The sequence below is a fragment of the Oncorhynchus kisutch genome, linkage group LG4 (genome assembly GCF_002021735.2).
Source record: "Oncorhynchus kisutch isolate 150728-3 linkage group LG4, Okis_V2, whole genome shotgun sequence".
NCBI classification, from domain to species: Eukaryota; Metazoa; Chordata; class Actinopteri; order Salmoniformes; family Salmonidae; genus Oncorhynchus; species Oncorhynchus kisutch.
Window position 1 is genome coordinate 48672860 of NC_034177.2, and position 23973 is coordinate 48696832.

General features: G+C 42.3%; 1 non-coding gene and 1 pseudogene across 1 annotated transcript; one reads left to right on the forward strand and one right to left on the reverse strand.

Annotated features, from left to right (window-relative positions):
* LOC109888911 (protein O-mannosyl-transferase TMTC3-like) overlaps window positions 1–15147 on the reverse strand; it is a 65059-nt pseudogene extending 49912 nt beyond the window's left edge.
* Window positions 15148–18396: 3249 nt separating this feature from the next.
* On the forward strand, window positions 18397–22822 carry LOC109888716 (uncharacterized). The gene is made up of 6 exons (XR_004209751.1): window positions 18397–18998; window positions 19138–19288; window positions 19527–19670; window positions 19936–20036; window positions 20232–20298; window positions 22479–22822. It is a non-coding gene; the product is annotated as an uncharacterized LOC109888716 (transcript).
* Window positions 22823–23973: the final 1151 nt, after the last annotated feature.

Genomic DNA, 23973 nt, shown 5'->3' on the forward strand with positions numbered 1-23973 from the left:
CAAACCATTCAGTGACCACTCATGCCCTGTGGATGGGGGCATTGTATATAGCCATGGTAGCCAAAATAATGGGCTGCCCAGCATTTTTATATATGACCCTAAGCACGATGGGATGTTAATTGCTTAATTAACGTTGGAAGCACTTTACTTTGTATCCCTCCTTAAGAGTTTCCATTATTTTGGCAGTTACTGGTACAATATTGAATTGTATATTTGGCTAAAGGCTATATATAAAACGAACGACTACATTAACCTCTCTAAAACTGGCCCTACTGAGGCTAAATCACCATGGTAAGATATAGGTGAACATAGCATTCCACAGCATTCCTAACCTAGCCCACAATGTCTGCTGTGTGGATCGAGCAGTCAACAAGTCGAGCAGTCATTTGAAAGAGTAAGGACATTTCGGCGAAACAACTCAAAGGCGAAATCCATTAACGCCAAGACAATGGAATCCATTGCCCTTGACAATCAACCGTTCTCTGTTGTGGGAGATGTTGGCTTTCGCCGACTGGTCGAGCAACAGCACACTTTTACATTTATTTTTAAAACTATTTTTCAGATGTTGCCCTACCGGACTTACACAGTAATAGCGTCACTGTTATTATCTTAACGACATTTGGACCAGTGATATCTCCCCATGAGCATGCTAAGTCTGACAGCACAGTGGGTCATCGAGGATTTCGAACTGAGGAAAGTCGTATTGCATGCTCATGAATATGCTGGTTGTCATACCGCTGCTGCCAATTCAATGGCACTTGAGAACATGTTTGAAACATGAACACACTAGCTAGCTCCATTCGAACAAATGACTTGAGAAATAAGCTCATCAACTGCGCCTGCAGCAGACGTGATACCCCTCTGTCATGGCACTGAAACGCCTGCTCAACAAAACTGGCAGGGATGTAAACAAATGTGCACAAAATTTGAGATAAGCTTCAAGTTTTATGGAACATTTTGTGCGCATGGGAACATTTCTGAGATGATGCAATCCTGGGTGAGAATGAAACAACTGTCACGACTTCGGCCGAAGTTGGTCCCTCTCCTTCTTCGGGCGGTGTTCGACGTCACCGGCTTTTCAGACACCACCGATCTATGCTCAAACATCATTTTAATTATGTTCCTTATTTAACCCTCTGATTTCCCTCTCTGTTTTGTGCGTTAGTGTTTGTCATGTGGGTTCTCGTTGTTCATGCTTGGGATTATTGTATTTGTTCCTTGTTGGAATCTTACTTATTTTTGGATGATTACTCAGAACTGTGTCCTGCGCCTGACTGCATTTTTTTTTTTCTTCATTTTACCAACGTCCTCACAACAACTGTGAAATAATCAAATGGTTTTGATTATGTTTTACAGGTAAATGCCAACAAAATAACGTTTTGGTCAGTGTGTGTGTGAGTAACCTTTATTTGACTAGGCAAGTCAGTTAAGAACAAGTTCTTATTTACAATGACGGCCAGCCCCGGCCAAACCCAGACGACGCTGGGCCAATTGTGCGCTGCCCTATGGGACTCCCAAACACGACCAGATACAGCCTGGATTCGCACCAGGGACTGTAGTGACGCCTCCAGAACTAAGATGCAATGCCTTAGACATCTGTGTCCGTGTGTGTGTGTGTTAACTATTTAACTGTACTAGAATGCTTAAAAGGCAGCTAAAATCTTAAATATCAGTATAAATTTTTTAAAGTGTAGATTTTACCATGAAATGCTTACTTACAAGCCCTTAACCAACAGTGCAGTTCAAGAAAAGTTAAGAAAGTATTTACCAAGTAGACTAAAATAAAAAGTAACAATAAAAAGTAACACAATAAGAATAACAATAATGAGGCTAATGAGTCTATACACAGGGTGCACCGGTACTGAGTCGGTGTGTGGGCGTACAGGTTAGTTGAGGTAATTTGTAAATGTAGGTGGGGGTGAAGTGACTATGCATAGAAAATAAACACGAGTAGCAGCAGTGTACCACTTGACGTGCGGTAGCAGAGAAAACAGTCTGACTTGGGTGACTGGAGTCTCTGAAATTTTATGGGCTTTCCTCTGGCACGCCTAATGTATAGGTCCTGGATGGCAGAAAGCTTGGCCCCAGTGATGTACTGGGCCATTCGCACTACCCTCTGTAGTGCCTTACGGTCAGATGCCGAGCAGTTTCCATACAAGGCAGTGATGCAACCGGTCAGGATGCTCTCGATGGTGCAGCTGTAGAACCTTTTGAGGATCTGGGGACCCATGCCAAATCTTTCAGTCTCCTGAGGGGGAAAAGGTTTTGTCGTGCCTTCTTCACGACGGTCTTGGTATGTTTGGACCATGATAGTTCCTTGGTCATGTGGACACCAAGGAACTTGAAACTCTTGACCAGCTCCACTACAGCCCCGTTGATGTCAATGGGGGCCTGTTTGGCCCGCCTTTTCCTTTAGTCCATGATCAACTCCTTTGTGTTGCTCACATTGAGAGAGAGGTTGTGGTCCTGGCACCACACTTCCAGATATCTGACCTCCTCCCTATAGACCATCTCATCGTTGTCGGTGATCAGGCCTACCACTGTTGTGTCGTCATCAAACTTAATGATGGTGTTAGAGTCGTGTTGGCCACGCAGTCGTGGGTGAACAGGGAATACAGGAGGTGACTAATTACACACCCCTGAGGGGCCCCAGTGTTAAGAATTAGCATTACAGACGTGTTGTTGCCTACTCTTACCAACTGGGGGCGGCCAGTCAGGAAGTCCAGGATCCAGTTGCAGAGGGAGGTGTTTAGTCCAAGAGTCCTTAGCTTAGTGATGAGCTTCGTGGGCACTATGGTGTCGAACACTGAGCTGTAGTCAATGAACAGCATTATCACATAGGTGTTCCTTTCGTCCAGGTGAGATTGGGCAGTGTGGAGTGCGATTGCGGCATTTCTTGATCTGTTGGGGCGGTATGCGAATTGGAGTGTGTCTAGGGTGTCCGGAAGGATGCTGTTGATGTGAGCCATGACCATCCTTTCAAAGCACTTCATGGCTACCGACATTAGTGCCACTGGGCGGTAATCATTTAGGCAGGTTACCTTTACTTCCTTGGGCACAGGGACTATGGTGGTCTGCATGAAACGTAGGTATTACAGACTGTCAGGGAGAGGTTGAAAATGTCAGTGAAGCCATCAGAGACTTTGGGTTCGCGGGAGGTCCGTGGGGCGACGCACAATTGGCCTAGCATCGTCCGGGTTAGGGAGGGCTTGGCCAGTAGTGATGTCCTTGTCTCATCGCGACTCCTGTGGCGGGCCGGGCGCAGTGCGCGCTAACCAAGGTTGCCAGGTGCACGGTGTTGTTTCCTCCGACACATTGGTGCGGCTGGCTTCCGGGTTGGATGCGCACTGTGTAAAGAAGCAGTGCGGCTTGGTTGGGTTGTGTATTGGAGGACGCATGACTTTAAACCTTCGTCTCTCCTGAGCCCGTACGGGAGTTGTAGCGATGAGACAAGATAGTAGCTACTAAAACAATTGGATACCACGAAATTGGGGAGAAAAAGGGGTAAAATTCAAAAAAAGAAAAAAAAGAAAGAAGAAAATGTCAGTGAAGACACTTGACAGTTGGTCCGCGCATTCTTTTGAATCCACGTCCTGGTAACCGGTCTGGCCCAGCGGCTTTGTGAATGTTGACCTGTTTTAAAGGTTTTGTTCATATTGGCTACTGAGAGTGTTATAATAGTCATCCAGAACAGCTGGTGTTCTCGTGCATGCTTCAGTGTTGCTTGCCTCGAAGCGAGCATGAAAAGGCATTTAGGTAGTCTGGTAGGCTTGCGTCACTAGGCAGCTTGCGTCTGGGTTTCCATTTGTAATAGTTTTCAGGACCTGCCACATCCGACGAGCGTCAGGGCCGGTGTAGTAGGATTCAATCCTAATCCTGTATTGACGCTTTGCTTGTTTGATGGTTCGTCTGAGGGCATAGCGGGATGTCTTGTAAGCATCTGGATTAGTCTCCCGCTCCTTGAAAGCGGCCTTTAGCTCAATGTGGATGTTGCCTGTAATCCATGGCTTCTTTTTGGGACATATACGCACAGTCACTGTGAGGATGACGTCGTTCATGCACTTACTGATGAAGCCGATGACTGAGGTGGTATACTCCTCAAAGCCATTGGATGAATCCCGGAACATATTCCAGTCTGTGCTAGCAAAAACAGTCCTGTAGTTTAGCATCCGTCATCTGATCACTTCCTTATTGAGCGAGTCACTGGTACTTCCTGCTTTAGTTTTTGCTTGTAAGCAGGAATCAGGAAAATATAATTATGGTCAGATTTGCTAAAAGGTAGGGTGGGGGAGAGCTTTCTATGCATCTCTGTGTGTGGAGTAAAGGTGGTCTAGGATTTTTTTTTTCTCTGGTTGCACATGTGACATGCTGGTAAAAATTTGGTAAAATAGTAACTAGTAAGATAGTGACAATGAGTTCATGTTCATTTCCTTGAAATCAGGAGGGGGAAAACCAGTCAGTCACATCCCCATTCATCCCTCTCTTGTGATAACCATCATCGCTCAGAAATCAAACCCCTGAGTCATTATCTACCTTTCTGACTTTCCTTCAAATCAGGCATCAACTGTCATTTTCCTCAGCGCAATGCCTTTATCTATTTCTCAACATGACCGCCCGCATTTAACAAGCTTCTCTTTCCAGTGAATTGATGGAGCTGACCGGACACTCAGAATGCTCAAACCCGTGTGTGTACACAACAAACAGGGGGACAATATTAGTGGAGGGCTACAGTAGACTCACCGATGGAGTGATCGGCTCCTTTAGATCTGGTGTATAGGCCAGGAACGCAGCCAGGAGGAAGATGGAGGACAGGAGCTCCGCTCTTCCTACAACACCAGTCACCTGCCAGAGGAACCAATTTTTTTTTTTTAAGTCAACATTTCTGGCACAAATATGTTCTTCTTTCATAAATGAATCAAAGAGTTCCACTTTCCCCATGACAACCATTACCTGTCATAGGCACAAAGTTGAAAGTAAACGGTCAATGTTAACGTTTCTGGCACAAAGATGTTCCCTCGTCAATCAATCATCCTTTAAAACACTTCCTGCTCAGTCTCTCTGGAGTTCACGCTTCTCAACATGTCTCCCAGGCATGCTTGAAATTGGCTGAAACCTGATTCTCCATGACAAAGGCAAACCTAAACCTACAATATGCACCCAAATGAAAACAACAAGACCGTAAATGAAAAGTATGCCCGTCACCTAGCCTAGAACTAAATCATGGAGGCAGTCAACAGAGGTAACACTGGCGCCTGCCGGCCAGGGGCCACTTATAGAAATATATGAAGGATGATTGCCACCTTATGGTAGTACATGGAACTGCACATGTCCTGTTTTCACAAACGCAGCCGGGGCTGGTAAATCCTGAACCAAGAGGAGAGCAAATCTGTGTCATGGTCTGTAGGGAGAAAAGGTTTTGAAACAAAGTGAGGTATTAACTGAACTTGACCAGTAAGAATAACACCTTACTGAACATGACCCAGGTGAGGTTGACTCACCTAACCTGACCTCTACCACATAGATGTCCTAAGATCAACACATAGACTAATACACAATTGCTAAACACTTGACTGTGACAGTCTTGCCTGATGACTCAAACTTAATTATTCCGCTGCGCTATCGTTCACTACATACAGTACTTCAGTCTGAGACTGCAATTACTGAAATGTTTCGCGGTGACGTCAAAACGACGGTGTTGTACAAAACCAAGTCATCAGTAATTGGATCATCTCGAACCAATCTGAGTATCAAAGCCAATGACGAATATTCAAAATGTCGCTTTACCCGTGTATTTTGGCTCTAGCCCAAACCATCGATTTCTGGGACCAATCAGACGGACTAGAACGTATTTACAGTCTAGAAATCGTAGGGCTCAGATCCAGATTCAATGCGAAGAATAAACTAATGTCTGTGGGTGTGGTGTAGCATTTGGCCAAAGCAAGGAGTTTGTGTAGCCAGGCAAGTGACAGTCAGCCTCTTAACAACATACGTTGACAGACATCACTGTTATGCAGCATTTTCATCTCTCAACCACTTGCAACTATTGAATCCAATGAAACTATTCAAAGCATGCATCTTTCAGTTCCATCTTTAGGATTACCAATGTCATACAAACAAAGTTCTAGTTGAATATGTTCACTATGAATATGTTCAGGTACCAGACACAGATGCACACAAAAACTCTGAACGACACATTCAGAAAGAAAGCCATTCTAAAAGATGCTAAAAAAGACAGAGGCATGGCACAACAGTCTCTTTGTCCATGTTTATCATGAAGGGGAGCTTCATTGCTCAGTGTATCAAATGAAAAACAAATGATCTGTTGAGAGAGAGATTCCAGACCAAGATAACGTGAAGGCCATTGGCCGGGCCAAGGGCTACTTTGTGAATTGTGAAATGGGTCCTTCCAAGCGATTGAGAGGCTGCACTCAGCTGAAGGAGAGAGTGAGGAAGCACTAGAGCTGTGTGACATTACAACTCCCTTTCCCAGAGTGGCAGAATGTTGTCTTTGTTTTACTATTCTGTTTTTGTTTTCAAATCTTCTATTCAGTTTTTCTAAGGACTGTCTGGTTGCCGGTGCAACTCGGTTGAATGTGGTGAAATACAAGTACAAATTGGGGGTAAGGGGGTCAGCAAATAGGCAAGATGAGAGAAGTTGTTGTTGAGGTAGACAGTAATGGCTGAGATTAGTTCAATTTAGTTCATTTCCAAACAATTCAGGCATTGAAAGGGACATTAACCAACTCAATGTCCAACTTGTATTGAATTCCATTCTTTCCATGTCACCAATGCATGCAGGTCTGTTTAACTATTATAGCAGCAATGTTGAACGTTCAAGCTGCTGCACAGACACTATGGGATTGCTAGTCTAGAGCGCCAGGTTTAATTTAACTGGTTAACTATTTATCTGTACATGGAATTGTATTATTTATTTTTACTCATGTTTTTCTAATCTTTACAGGAAAATGCCACGGGCACCATCTGATGTGTGGAGACATTTCACTGCAGCTAATGTAGAAGGAAAAGCTGTGTACATTTGCAAATACTGTGCCAAATCATATGTGAATAATGCAACAAAGATGCAGAATCATCTGGCCAAGTGCATCAAGTTCCCTCAGTGCTCACAACAAGCAACCTCTGATAAATGGCCCTCTACTTCTAGTCGAGGTGAAAATTATGAATCAGACACCTTATCGATAGCAACAGCTCATGGTCTTCCTGGAATCAGAAGTTTTTTTTGACTCAGTGGAGGAACGTTGTCACCTCTGATGCTCACAGGCAATGTGTATTGGAAGAGATTTCTGAATGTTCTTCGCCCAGCATACACCCCTCCAACCAGACATGCTTTATCTACTTATTTATTGGAATCAGAGTTCAACAGAGTTCAAGTGAAGGTCAAGCAAATCAGCGAAAGCAGACTGTATTGCAGTCATCTCTGATGGGTGGTTGTATGTTCGTGGGCAAGGAATAATTAACTACATCATCTCCACCCCTCAACCAGTATTCTACAAGAGCACAGACACAAGGGACAACGGACACACCGGTCTCTACATTGCAGATGAGCTGAAGGCAGTCATCAATGACCTTGGACCACAGAAATTACCTTGGATCACACCCATTGGCTGTGCTGCTCATGCATTGAATCTGCTCCTCAAGGACATCATGGCACTGAAAACAATGGATACACTCTACAAGAGAGCCAATGAAATGGTAAGGTATGTGAAGGGTCATCAAGTTATAGCAGCAATCTATCTCACCATGCAAAGTGAGAAGAATAAGAGCACCACATTGAAGCTGCCCAGCAACACCCGTTGGGGTGGTGTTGTCATCATGTTTGACAGACTCCTGGAGGGGAAGGAGTCTCCAAGAAATGGCCATATCAGTCTGCCGATATAGACAATCCCTTCAAGAGGATCCTCCTGGATGATTTATTTTTTGGAAAGAATGGTAAGCAGCCTGAAACTCCTGAAACATATAGCAGTAGCCATTGCACGGATTGAGGGAGACAATACCATCCTGTCTGATGTTCAGATTCTGCTTACAGATGTAAGAGAAGAAATCTGTACTGCCCTGCCCATTTCACTGTTGCTCCAAGCAGAGGAAACTGCAGTTCTGAAATACATCAAAGAGCGTGAAGACTTCTGCCTGAAGCCCATACACCCATATACATGTTGGACCCCAAGTATGCTGGCAAGAGCATCCTGTCTGGTGCAGAGATCAACAAGGCCTATGGTGTCATTACTACCATGTCTCGCCACCTTGGCCTGGATGAGGGCAATGTTTTTGGCAGTCTGGCGAAGTACACTTCCAAGCAAGGGCTTTGGGATAGAGATGCAATATGGCAGTCGTGCCTCATATCTCATCAGCCACCTGGTGGAAGGGACTTGTTAATCTGAGGCTCTTTCCCCTGTTGCCTCCATCACCCTCAAATCCCACCAACATAACCCGCCTCAGAGCGCAACTGGTCCTTGTTTGGGAACACACACACCAAAGCACACAACAGGCTGACCAATACAAGGGTTGAAAAATTGGTGGCCATCTGGGCAAATGTTTGGCTTTTAGAGCCTGATTTTTATTTTTATTTTTTTTATTTCACCTTTATTTAACCAGGTAGGCTAGTTGAGAACAAGTTCTCATTTGCAACTGCGACCTGGCCAAGATAAAGCATAGCAGTGTGAGCATACAACAAAGAGTTACACATGGAGTAAACAATTAACAAGTCAATAACACAGTAGAAAACAAAGGGGGGGGTCTATATACAATGTGTGCAAAAGGCATGAGGAGGTAGGCAAATAATTACAATTTTGCAGATTAACACTGGAGTGATAAAAGATCAGATGGTCATGTACAGGTAGAGATATTGGTGTGCAGAAGAGCAGAAAAGTAAATAAATAAAAACAGTATGGGGATGAGGTAGGTGAAAAGGGTGGGCTATTTACCAATAGACTATGTACAGCTGCAGCGATCGGTTAGCTGCTCAGATAGCTGATGTTTGAAGTTGGTGAGGGAGATAAAAGTCTCCAACTTCAGCGATTTTTGCAATTCGTTCCAGTCACAGGCAGCAGAGTACTGGAACGAAAGGCGGCCAAATGAGGTGTTGGCTTTAGGGATGATCAGTGAGATACACCTGCTGGAGCGCGTGCTACGGATGGGTGTTGCCATCGTGACCAGTGAGCTGAGATAAGGCGGAGCTTTACCTAGCATAGACTTGTAGATGACCTGGAGCCAGTGGGTCTGGCGACGAATATGTAGCGAGGGCCAGCCGACTAGAGCATACAAGTCGCAGTGGTGGGTGGTATAAGGTGCTTTAGTGACAAAACGGATGGCACTGTGATAGACTGCATCCAGTTTGCTGAGTAGAGTGTTGGAAGCCATTTTGTAGATGACATCGCCGAAGTCGAGGATCGGTAGGATAGTCAGTTTTACTAGGGTAAGCTTGGCGGCTTGAGTGAAGGAGGCTTTGTTGCGGAATAGAAAGCCGACTCTTGATTTGATTTTCGATTGGAGATGTTTGATATGAGTCTGGAAGGAGAGTTTGCAGTCTAGCCAGACACCTAGGTACTTATAGACGTCCACATATTCTAGGTCGGAACCATCCAGGGTGGTGATGCTAGTCGGGCATGCGGGTGCAGGCAGCGACCGGTTGAAAAGCATGCATTTGGTTTTACTAGCGTTTAAGAGCAGTTGGAGGCCACGGAAGGAGTGTTGTATGGCATTGAAGCTTGTTTGGAGGTTAGATAGCACAGTGTCCAAAGACGGGCCGAAAGTATATAGAATGGTGTCGTCTGCGTAGAGGTGGATCAGGGAATCGCCCGCAGCAAGAGCAACATCATTGATATACACAGAGAAAAGAGTCGGCCCGAGAATTGAACCCTGTGGCACCCCCATAGAGACTGCCAGAGGACCGGACAGCATGCCCTCCGATTTGACACACTGAACTCTGTCTGCAAAGTAATTGGTGAACCAGGCAAGGCAGTCATCCGAAAAACCGAGGCTACTGAGTCTGCCGATAAGAATATGGTGATTGACAGAGTCGAAAGCCTTGGCAAGGTCGATGAAGACGGCTGCACAGTACTGTCTTTTATCGATGGCGGTTATGATGTCGTTTAGTACCTTGAGTGTGGCTGAGGTGCACTCAAGGTACATTGTTGAGGATAACAAGCCATCCTCAACAATGTTGGAAAGTGACAGTGAATATGAGGCCTGAGAGTCTGATGTTCAAGAGGTGGACATTGAGGATGTCCAGGGAGAAGACATGGAAGCTTGAGAGGAAGACAACCAAAGATTTAGTTTCTAGACAATCATTTTACAGACGTATGTTGAACACATTTTTGAGAGATGTGATGGATCATTCAATAGACTGTAAATACGTTCTAGTCAATTCATAATTAAATATTTTTTTATATTGGAAGGATTTAATCATTTGCTATTACGTCTGCTTATGATAAGGTAAATGTTTGTCTCCATATAATATGGCAAATATATACAATGCAAAAAAACATCTACATTTAAATGGTATTAATATTAATTTGCATATTTCCATTAATTCCTGGTAATTCCCACAGAAATGTTCCAACTCTGAATATTCCCGAAAATGTGCAACCCTAGTGGACAACATATACAATCATCCTAAAATGACATGTTGAAACATTTAGATATAAACTCAGCAAAAAAGAAATGTCCTCTCACTGTCAACTGTGTTTATTTTCAGAAAACTTAACATGTGTAAATATTTGTATGAACATAAAAAGATTGACCAACAGACATAAACTGAACAAGTTGCGCAGACATATGACTAACAGAAATGGAATAATGTGTCCATGAACAAAGGGGGGGGGGGGTCAAAATCAAAAGTAACAGTCAGTCTCTGGTGTGGCCACCAGCTGCTGGACTGCACCATATTTGCCAGTTCTGGCTGTGAGATGTTATCCCACTCTTCCACCAAGGCACCTGCAAGTTTCCAGACATTTCTGGAGGGAATGGCCCTAGCCCTCACCCTCCGATCCAACAGGTCCCAGACGTGCTCAATGGGATTGAGATCTGGACTTTCCGCTGGCCATGGCAGAACACTGACATTTCTGTCTTGCAGGAAATCACTCACAGAACGAGCAGTATGGGTGGTGGCATTGTCATGCTGGAGGGTCATGTCAGGATGAGCCTGCAGGAAGGGTACCACATGAGGGAGGAGGATGTCTTCCCTGTAACGCACAGCGTTGAGATTGCCTGTAATAACAACAAGCTCAGATCGATCCCGCTCCAGAGTACAGGCCTCGGTGTAACGCTCTTTCCTTCGACGATAAACGCAAATCCGACCATCACCCCTGGTGAGACAAAACCGTGACTTACAACAGGCCTACAAGCTCTCAGTCCAGCCTCTCTCAGCCTATTGCAGACAGTCTGAGCACTGATGGAGGGATTATGCGTTCCTGGTGTAACTCGGGCAGTTGTTGTTACCATCCTGTACCTGTCCCGCAGGTGTGATGTTCAGATGTACAGATCCTGTGCAAGTGTTGTTACACGTGGTCTGCCACTGCGAGGACAATCAGCTGTCCATCCTGTCTCCCTGTACCGCTGTCTTAGGCGTCTCACAGTACAGACATTGCAATTTATTGCCCTGGCCACATCTGCAGTCCTCATGCCTCCTTGCAGCATGCCTAAGGCATGTTCACGCAGATGAGCAGGGAACCTGAGCATCTTTCTTATGGTGTTTTTCAGAGTCAGTAGAAAGGCCTCTTTGGTGTCCTAAGTTTTCATAACTGTGACCTTAATTGCCTACCGTCTGTGAGCTGCGTCTTAACAACCATTCCACAGGTGCATGTACATTCATTGTTTATGGTTCATTGAACAAGCATGGGAAACCGTGTTTAAACCCTTTACAATGAATAACTGTGAAGTTATTTGGATTTTTACGAATGATCTTTGAAAGATAGTGTCCTGCAAAAGGGACGTTTCTTTTTTTGCTGAATTTATTAAAATATTGTATATTGCGCTAATGTGGACAGTTTGTGTTACTACATTATAAGCTTGCATTTTAACCACATAAATTTAATGGATATAGCTTACACATCCTTTTTTACCTCAGACTGGTGATACATAGTCATCAAGATGATACTGAGTAGATTGCTTTAAACAGATTAATATATTTGGTTTGGTACAATTGCTTTTATCATACGCGCCTATCTGTCGAAGGACTCATTTTCATACTCAAATGGCACCGATCATTTGGAGCGCTCTCTGTATAAAAGTCGTTGGCCACAAATACATGGATTTGACAGTCAAGCTATCCCTCAAATGAAAGCCAACCCCTGTCGCTATGGTGCAGCGGTCTAAAGGCACTGAATCTCAGTGCTAGAGGCGTCACTACAGACACCATGGTTCGAATCCAGGCTGTATCACAATTGGCCCAGCATAGTCCGGATTTGGCCGGTGTAGGCAGTCATTGTAAATAAGAATTTGTTCTTAACTGACTTGCCTAGTTAAATAAAAGTTAAATAACCATTTTATTTTAAACATTAGGCGAGGGGGGGTGCCTTGTAAGAACGAAGCAAATTTAAGCTATTCCTGTGCTTGTAGCCAATCAGAATCCACAGATTTAAACAGAAGCAGCTAAGTTCGTGTCAGAAAGCTCCCTTAGACCACTGTGCCACTCGGGAGCATGGATGGGGTAAGGATTTAGGGATAGTTAATTCAGCTTGTTAGTTCCTAGATCTGTGCCTACACTATGAGCAGACTTAGGGCCTCCATGTGGATGGAATGCACAGCCGCTACCACAGCAAACAGCAGTGTTTCATCTGATCCTAGATCTGTGTTTGCCTACAATACGAGCAAACTTACAGTCTCTGTGTGGATGGGGTGCACTGCAAAAAGCAGGGCCGCCACCAGGCTGGAGGTCTTATCCAGGAAGAGACGACAGATGCGCAGGAAGAGCACACACACCACGGCATGTAAGCCCTGTGTTGAGCAGGTGGTAGGATGCAGAACTCAGCTCACTGAAGAGGTAGTTCAGCCGGAACGTGAGCACGGTCAGGTGCCGGTAGTACTTGTGGCTCCTCTCCTGTGGTAAGAAACAGAAATATGTAATGGAGAATAGTGCTGTTGTGAATATATGTGATTTTGTTGGAACTTGCAATCAACCTCCTCTGACTATCATTATGCCAAGAATCAAAGTTCACAGATATACACCACAGCCATTGATTAATTGAACATATACTGAACAAAAATATAAAACTCAACAATTAAGAATTTTATTGATTTTACTGAGTTACAATCACCATGCCAATTGTACTCTCCCTCAAAATTTGAGACGTCTGTGGCATTGTGTTATGTGACAAAACGGCACATTAGTGGCCTTTTGTCCCTAGTACAAGGTGCACCTGTGTAATGATCCTGCTGTTTAATCAGCTTCTTGATATGTCACACCTGTCAGGTGGATGGATTATCTTGGCAATGGAGAAATTCTTATTAACAGGGATGTAAACACATTTGTGCACAATATTTTAAAGAAATAAGCTTTTTTTTGTGCATATGAAACATTTCTGGGATCTTTTATTTCAGCTCATGAAACATGGGACCAACACTTTACATGTTGTGTTTATATTTTTGTTCAGTGTAAAATACATTTGAACTATTCTCAGCTGACATTCAAATAATACCTTTTCACTTGATCATCTGCATGTTTTGCAAGGGGAGCATAAACAAAGTAAGACGTGGTGCATGACATGTCATGTGTAATCTCATGCACCAAACACTTCCCTCCCCAAGCTCGAGGATATTTCATGATAGATTCATCACCTCAGACATGGGCGTGCCCCAGAAGTCATTGAAGAACAGGTTGCTGAGTGGGGTGGCGTGCCACAAGTCCTTGTTGTCCAGAATGGCTGAGACATCGTCGAACACACAGCCACAGGATAAGCTGTTCCAGTAGCATCCCAACACCAATCCAGTCAAATTCAAAATCTCATTCCACGACACGACAGCCATCGCTGACCAAAGGCTTCATTGATCACTGTGATGGATGAAGTAACAGCAGGACAGTAGAAATTAGACTAGAGAGGTTATCTTTATTCATTATCATGGTTCACAAAATACAATGTGCCCAGCCCAGATGTGCTAGGATGCCACTGACACAGCTTGGTGCTGCCAGGTCAGGTGACAAGACTGGCATCATAACAATGTTTGCCTTCAGGTACACCGAGTAGGTCTATTATCAATTCCCAAACAATGCAGAAATATTATATTAGCAAAAAAATATATGACAATTGCATTGAGGATGTCGTATTAAAACTTGAAAGACAACAATGTAGTTAGCTAGCTAGGTAACTATATCAACCGAGAACAAGATCCTGTAGTTGCAGCCACGCTGGCTGGTCACTGTAACTTTAAAAATATTGTCATCCAACTAGGCACCTTCTGGGATACGTCAGGATTTTTGCAATTAGGTTTTTTACTTTATCTACTTCCACAGAGTTAGATGGACTTGTGGATACCTTTTGTAAATATCTGCGTGCACTAAGAAGGAAGTTAACTAGCGTTAGCGCAATGACTGGAAGTCTATGGGTATCTGCTAGCTAACAAATACCCATACTCTTACTTCAATACATTGTGTTAACGCTAGTTAGCATTGGCTAGCGACACTGCCTATAACGTCCTTAACACAGATGCATACAAATGGTATCCAAGAATTCACCCAACTCTGGGGAAGTAGATAAAATCCCGAAGTATGCCTTTTACAAACACACCAACGTTAACTTAGCTAGATAACTGTTGAAGATAACCGAATCGCCTCCAGCTGGGCTAGCCTCTTGCATTTCCACTTGATTGTTCACGATTCATAGTCGAGTTTATCTACTGCTGATGAAAATAGTTTACAGTAACATATAACATTGTTAGAAGACATTTGAACATTTAGAAACTTACGTTAAAGTATTCGGCGATTGACATTCCAATTTGAACGCTAGCAAGCCAATAAATCCCCAAACTTCCGGGGCAAAGTTTAAGCTAAAAAGGGGCACTGATTTCAGAAACGTGTTGTCCCATATGTACTGACACTATCAAGAAGATGACAACACACTTTGCTTGATATAAACCATGAACATGTTTGTGTTGAAAATCTCTCTAAGCTATCTAGCTGGCTAAATGACTGGCTAGCCTTTTGCGACGGTGAAACGACTTTATCAGCCATAGTAAATCTATTTACGATTGTTGTCAGTGGTAACTTAGCAACTGGAGCAGCTGTTTGGTCAAATATGTTCTCATTGTTCTATCTGTATGCTTACCTAAAATACCAAGTAAGCTCGCCAAATACGTTGTGTCAGGTATATGAAAAAAGGTAAGATTCACACGGATATTGATTTAAATGAAAATAACTCAGTTGCATGTATACGTAATTTCTATACATGTAGAATGCAATGTTTAGCAAGTCTGGAAGCAAGTAGCTAGCAGCAGCTAACAAGCTAAACATGCCGTTATGTGCAATAGTCAGCTAACCTAGTTAACTAGCTAGTTACAACTAAAATGCACATTGCAAGGATAATAGCCACAGCTCTATGTTGTCCCTTTACAGCATTACCCAAGCTTACAATGTGTGTCTGTCCATCTATTTGTTCCCCAGTTCCTGTTACCTAGCTGTAACTACACAATTGTCAAGATGCCTCCTCATCTTGACTGGAGTAGGGTAATTGATTCTGACCTAGAACAAATGCAGGAGAGTGGAGATGCAGATATAATTAACCAAATGTGTCGACATGTAACGTTACAGTACTGTTCCAAAATGCACATACCTGCACCCCAAATCCTCTTCTAATCTGATACTGTATCAATCAAATAGTCCAATCTAGTTTTTCGTGTTGATATGGATGTATGACCATTGAAATGAGTGGTTCTGCTACTGATGTGTCCGTAAACAAACAAAGGACAAACCTGCCTTCTGCCAAAGCATATGCTGCATGTGTCTGCATAATGCCTAAACAGACTAATCTTCTCCTGCGCACCTCATTTTCATCCCCCTACCATTTCCCCTGGCCAGGATCAAGCACCTGGCTTGTAGACTAAACAAATGTGTAAGCAATTTTGTTCTCTGCTACTACCAGTGAGACCGGAACACATATAAAAGACCAAGCAGTACTTGTTACTGGATCTCTAGACACTGCTGGTCACAGGGTTTTACTTAATTCTGCACCAAGCATTACTGTTGACGTGTTTCTGCCTGATGTCAAATTCACTGTGTGTTTCACAGAACAGCTGGGGTGCCCTGTTTCTCTGCAGGTCAAACAATGGGAGCAGGAGCTGAAAGATGGAAGCCCAGAGAAAATAGTTCAGCTCTTGCGAGTCGCTCGGGGCCTTCTAAAGGTGTCCCATGCTATTATTACCCATTCAGACCCAGAGCCGCATTATTCAAACTCACAACAACTCTTTGATCCATTCACATCGCTGTGCTGAAATGCATTCCTAATATTATTAGATCCAGTGTTAATATCAGTAGAATACATTACATAGTTGCTTTGAAGGATAAGCTCTACACAGTGTGGTTTAAGTAATATAGTAGAGTTTGATTATATTTGCATCACATAGTGTACATGACCTGCGAGTAGCAAAAGTGTACAAAGGGGGGGGGGGGGGGGGGGTCAATGTAAATAGTCCGGTGGCGATTTTATTAATTGTTCAGTCTGTTATAGTCAGTGTCATGTTATTTATTACTGGTGGTACTGATACAGACCCAAAATCTTTATATTTTTCTGTAGTGGAAGAAAGTGGAGGTTACCATGGCATTTGAACTCATTGATAATGTTGGCACAGAAGCATTGTTGTTAATTAAGCGTTAAGTGTATTGTTAGAAATTAATTGCCCACAGTAGATACTTTAACAGTATCTCTTTTGTATCTTACAGAAAATAAGTGGAAGGCAAAGGAATTAAAGTGGGAACAAGAGTTTGAGGTAAGGCTTGGTGTGAATGTGGTCATTAAATGAAATGGTGAATCATTAGAGTCCATTTTCAATCAAAACTGCCTGTTCTGGGTAGCAGTTTTGTTTGAATTGGATCACAGGTTATTTTACCTCATGCTGCTCAGTTTCCTTCAACTGGTTTAGTATATCTCTCAGCCAATAGTAAAGTCACTCATAGTACTTAACGAGATGAGAGCGTGCTGGCTAATTCTTCTCTGCTACGCTGCTGTATGTTGTGGTTTTCTCTCTCTGTGTTTTCTGAACAACAAATTTGCCCCTGTCTGTGATTTTTTAAGCACTTTCCCATAAGCAAATGGAGACATAATATTGTGTTAGGATCCTGGTAGTTCAAGTGTGTAGATTTATAAGTGTTGTAAACAGATGGAGTCTTAGAGTTTGTTGTCCGCCTGGTTTCCTGTCCAGATGGCTAAGAAGTCAGGCAGTGGCAGGGGGCAGGACGTGCGCTTCATGCGGGACGAGATGCGGACACTGGAGGCTCAACTGGACCATAGAGAGAAGGACATCCAACAGTTAAAGAGGAGGAATGAGAAGAAAATCAACAAAAGTATTTATATCCACAGTAAAACGAGTCCTATATCGACATAACCTGAAAGGCTACTCAGCAAGGAAGAAGCGACCACTCCAAAACCGCCATAAAAAAAGCCAGACTGCGGTTTGCAACTGCACATGGGGACAAAGATCGTACTTTTTGGAGAAATGTCTTCTGGTCTGGTGAAACTGAAATAGAACTGTTTGGCAATAATGGCCATCGTTATGTTTGGAGGAAAAAGGGGAGGCTTGCAAGCCGAAGAACATCCCAACCGTGAAGCACGGGGGTGGCAGCATCATGTTGTGGGCTTGCTTTACTGCAGAAGGGCCTGGTGCACTTCACAAAATAGATGGCCTCATGACAAAGGAAAATTATGTGGATATATTGAAGCAACATCTCAAGACATCAGTCAGGAAATTAAAGCTTGGTCGCAAATGAGTCTTCCAAATGGACAATGATCCCAAGCATACTTCCAAAGTTGTGGCAAAATGGCTTAAGGACATCAAAGTCAAGGCATTGGAGTGGCCATCACAAAGCCCTGACCTCAATCCTATAGAAAATTTGTGTGCAGAGCTGAAAAAGCTTGTGCAAGCATGGAGGCCTACAAACCTGACTCCGTTACACCAGCTCTGTCAGGAGGAATGGGCCAAAATTCACCCAACTTATTGTGGGAAGCTTGTGGAAGGCTACCCGAAACGTTTGACCCAAGTTAAGCAATTTAAAGGCAATGCTACCAAATACTAATTGAGTGTATGTAAACGTCTGACCCACTAGGAATGTGATGAAAGAAATAAAAGCTCTCTACTATTATTCTGATATTTCACATTATTAAAATAAGATGGTGATCCTAACTGACCTAAGAATTTTTACTAGGATTAAATGTCAGGAATTGTGAAAAAATTAATTTAAATGTATTTGGCTAAGGTGTATGTAAACTTCAGACTTCAACTATTTCACACTTTTTTTCAAACAATGTGGTTTTTGTTTAAAGGAAGATAATCTTTGAAATGTGTGTTGAATTACTGTATTTACACCACCTCCATCTGTGATTTCCACTGCAGATTCTCTCCTTCTTTAGTTACTGTTCAATCTGTTCTTTTCTCCTGTCCTTACTTGAACTTCTCTTCCATCACTGACTCGTGACCAGATCATATATGAGCTATGTGTTGTAAGTTACTCAGTCCTCCAGATTTCTTGCCTATTTTGCATACCTCTCTCTGCTTTCTTTTATTCTCCTTGCACAATTTCTCATGTATTTTATAACATAATATTGTTCACAAATCAGAACCTGCTGTGATCTTCTGTGGTTGTCCTTGTATTAACGTTGGCTCTGCTCTGCCTGTTCGTCCTACTCGATCCAAACTAATAAAATGTTTTTGAATGTCTTCAAGGCTTTGCAAGAGCGGGACAATCAAATCAAGATGCTGACAGAGCAAGTATACGGGGGAGATGGAGAGAAATGCCCTGCTCATAGAGGAACTCAAGAATCCCCTGAAGAAAGACAGAGGTGCTTGTCAAATTCTCTTGTTGTAAAAGCACAGCCATCTAGCACATTAGCATGAGCTCTTTAGTATAAGTGTAGCCATAGACTCTGATGTAGCATTGTTAGCAATGGCTCATAGGTCAATTTTTTTTTCTCCCCCAAGCTTGCCATCAGCCATGCAGCAGAGGAAGCTGGACAAACTAAATGCTAAGCTGCAAGCCACAGAGACAAGAGCACGGGAGGCAGAACGTGTGGCCGAGCTAGCCAAGACAGACGCCAGGGACACCCTAAACCACATGATAATCTACGAGTCTGTAAGTCTGCCCAGCCTGTCCAGTTTCACACACGCCCAGTCGCTTAAGGGTTCTCCAACAAACCCAAGATCCTATAAACTAATCAAAAACCAATTCTCCCAACCCCTGTGGTTATTCTCATGACTCATGCAACAGATTTTGTTTTCGAGATGTCTGGTCTGTCAAAGCTTGTTTCCTAGATTAAACAAAGTTCGAAAGCCATGGCTGATCTTTCTAGGCTCTCTTTACTGTCCTGCAGGGCACTGATGGTCTGCAGGTGGCCATCGCTGAGATCAAAGAATGTAAGAATCAGATGAGAGATGAGACCGCGAGACGGAGGCCATGACCACAGATATCAACCAGCTGGAAATGAGAATTAATGCAGATGTTAAGGAAAGTCTCGGTAAGTCACCAAACTAATTAAATTAAAAAATGTTAAGTCACATTTAAAGTTAATTTCACATTATCTCAACACACTTTACAGAGAGAATTTTGTTATGTAAAATAAGAACAAGAAACAAGAAACAACAACAAAGAAATCAAAAACAGAGAGAGAGCAGATATTTCATAAAGTTAGTGAACGACCTTAGAGGCTAGACAGTTTTGTTGTTGGAGTGGATATCCTTTCATTCAGTTTCTGTTTTTCATCCATCATCCTCTTTCATAAGGTCTGAAGCCCCAAGAGGAAGTGGATCTGACGGAATTCAGAAGAACCGAATCCCTGAAACAGCGGCAGTTCAAAGCAGAGAACCAGGATCTCACCAAAGAGGTAAATGTCTTGAGGTCAATTTGACTGTGTCCCAATTGGCACCCTATTCCCTACATAGTGCACTACCTTTGACCTGAGCCCTATGGACACTGGTCAAAAGTAGTGCACTATATAGGGAATACGGTGACATTTGGAACAAAACCTTTAGCTCTGTCAGTGGCCCTGTTTCCTTCATGACCCCTTTTGACCTCACAGATCGAATGACTGGAAGGGGAGATACTTGAACTGAAGAAACAAATCAGAGGAATGGTAAAGGACAAAGGTAAATACCAGAGGTGGGAACAAGTCACCTATCATTCGAGTCACAAGGTCCGAGTTTCAAGTCAAGTCCCATGTAGAACTTGTCAAGTCCAAGTTGTGCATTCTAAGAGCAAATAGTCGAGTCGCAAGTCAAGTAAAAAAAAACATGTATACATGCAATGACTTGTTCAACTACAAATCAATCAATCAAATGTATTTATAGAGCTCTTTTTACATCAGCCAATGTCACAAAGTGCTAAATCTTTGTCTATTTATCGAGTCTACCAGACAGCCCTTTTCATGAGTTTGTCTACAACACATTTTGATTAGCCTATGTAATTGTAAAATAGGGACCTTGTAGCAGTCGTAAGGGCATGAAATCAGCAGAAGGCAAGGCAGGTTGACGTGCTCAAGTGTGTAGATTTATTTACAGGTTTAGTTGATCCAATGGTGAAAGTGCCACATCATACAAAATATACAAGTAGATTTACCAAAGATATATGGGCAATAGCCCAAAAGGAATAGCCTCTGTATCAGGCTTAACCTGTACTATCTAAACGGACACAGGCGAGAGGGCAAAACTCTAAAGCGTCCCCTTGAGACACCAAATTGAATCTGTTTAACAGCTCAAACAGGTAGACCTACATAATATAAGCACTTGGCCCCCAGAACCATATAATTACCCAATTGGCAAATACAATCAATAAACTGCATTGATTGGGAACAGAATGAAAATGACAGGACACAGAACTCCGACATAACCCGGGAAATATGAACAAAGGAAACCATACATTTAATTAAATAAACAGAAATTCTACCATGAGTCTTGTGAATATTCATGTGCACAATAAACATTTATCACAATAAACATCTTACCCACTCAGAGGGTAAGAAATGGTTGGCTAAATGAACATGTATCGTAGGGCTATGAAACAATTGTTTACATGTTGCAATAAACGGTACGGGGATGGAATGATGAAACGCTAGCAATTATTGTGGTATTAGATGGAATATAGATTTACCACATAAGACCTATGCCGTTAAACGTGTGAACGCAAGAGCAAACATTTCAGCAAGATAAAAAAAAAAGCACTCTCCACTGGACTGAGGTAAAGACAGTTTCAGGTTGGATATTCGCCTGTAGTTTTCCTTACGTCCACCAACAACAGTTGGGGATTGTCAACATAGTGACAAATCAAAATGTTCACATTTCAATAGCTCTTTAACCATTACTCCTAACACTTTCAAAACTGTTTGTAGCTAACCCGATGGCATAGACATTGCACACCCTTTAGTTTGTCAATTTTTGTCTCACATGGTTTTACATGAATTTATAGCTCCTTGGTCATGTGACCTACTGACTTCAAACAAGGTTCAGGATGTCCACTCAGTGGCCCTACACATTGCACACCCTTTAGTTTGACCATTTTCATCTCACATGGTTTTAAATTAATTTTTCAAAATGTAAAATTTCAATAGCTCCTTGGTCATGTGACCTAATGTCCGCTGACTACCCTTCTATATTTCACACTCTTGTTTGTGTACTGTAAAATCACGCGGTGTAACGTACATTTTTTTTTTTTTTCAAGTTTCAAATTTGCAATAGCTCCTTGGTCATGTCAATTACACACCAAAGAAGCATGCAGTGGATATACACCCATATTGCATAACCTCTAGTCATGTATCTTCTATATTGTTGTATATTATTATTATTAATTTGACAATTAGGGGGCTCAGTCCAGTGTTGTTTACCCTTTTCTTCAATATTTATCTACAATAATTGGTAGTTCTAAGTACTTATTTTCCCTGTTTTTTTTTAAATATTTTTTCCACAGTATATATCAGCGGTACACAATAGGAGAGAGACAGATAATATCTCCTTTCTTCGTAAATGTCAACCATAAAGGAAAAGGGCAAAGTACGAGAGTCATGCTATTAATTGTCCAAAGCAGGAATGGAGAGTAAGCTAGTGAGGTAGGCTGCAGTGGGTTTGCTGGCCAAGACATATACTGAACATGTAACCACAGTAATGGTGGCCAGTAAATCAATTAATAAAAATGTAATATTGACAAATATTGACAAATTGATGTACATTTCAGAGCCTCTTCAGTGTGGATGGGGTATAGCATACATTTTCAACAACAGACTGTACTTCCAGTTTGTGTTGTTTACTCTGTTGAACTCTTTTGTCTTCATTCCTAGGCACAGCACATGGAACCACCGTTGGCAGGCAGACATTCAATCAAAACAAAACAATGCGTAACACGTTATAAATAATATCAAATATCAATGCAGAATGACGAATTAGCCATCCATTGTGTTAAAGTGTATAATAAAGTGTCTTCTATGCCGTCACTGTTGTCAAAAGATTATAAACATGTTAAATAAAGTTACTAACCCAGTCAGTCTTTGGGCCACATCCAGGTTCTTTATCAGTGGCACACATGAAGCAGTTGTTGGCTTTGTTGAACTCTGAAATCCTAGGCATGAACTGAACATATGGCTGTCCCACACAACTACATAAAAATAAACAATTAACATTTACTTTGAATTAAATGTCATTACATACCAGACATTTTTAGTATATCCTCAGCCATTTCTTTTCGCAGTTGCTCCATTTATTTTTGAAGGTTCCATATCGATTTGGGAGGGGATGTTGGGGAAGTTCTGTGTAACCTCCTTGGCCATCTACACCAAAAAATTAAATAGAGTTTTTGACCTAATTGTCACATAACAGCTAACCATTCATTATTGAAAATATAACTATCAAACCTGCATTGCTAAGACCCCACAGCTGAAGGTGTCATGCTACATGGTGTGAGTTACTTCCCCTCCTTCACAGTTTATGTCCACCCAGTTGTCTTTTCCATGGCAGGATCTTCTCTTTTTTTGTAAAAAATAATGGAATTATGATTAGTTATATGAAAATGAATACACAAGCCAAATGTGTATGCTGTTTTCCTTATCACTATAATCTAGTAGTAATTTATTAGTAGAGGTAATTTACTTTATGCCCAATTCTACACACAGCCTAAATTATAGGCACTGAACCATTTACAGGACAATAAAAGTAGCATATAGGATCCAACCCTATCACAGAGTGAATAAATGTACAGTATTGGCCAAAAGTTTTGAGAATGACACAAATATTAATTTTCACAAAGTCTGCTGCCTCAGTTTGTATGATGGCAATTTGCATATACTCCAGAATGTTATGAAGAGTGGTCCGATGAACTGCAATTATTTGCAAAGTCCCGCTTTGCCATGCAAATGAACTGAATCACCAAAAAACATTTCCACTGCATTTCAGCCCTGCCACAAAAGGACCAGCCTGACATCATGTCAGTGATTCTCTCGTTAACACAGGTGTGAGTGTTGACAAGGACAAGGCTGGAGATCACTCTGTCAGACAGATTATTTCACTTATAATTCACTGTATCACAATTCCAGTGGGTCAGAAGTTTACATACACTAAGTTGACTGTGCCTCTAAACAGCTTGGAAAATTCCAGAAAATGATATAATGGCTTTAGAAGCTTCTGATAGGCTAATTGACATCATTTGAGTCCACTAGAGGTGTTCCTGTGGATGTATTTCAAGGCCTACCTTCAAACTCTGCTTGACATCATGGGAAAATCAAAATAAATCAGCCAAGACCTCAGAAAAAAATTGTAGACCTCCACTCCTCTGGTTCATCC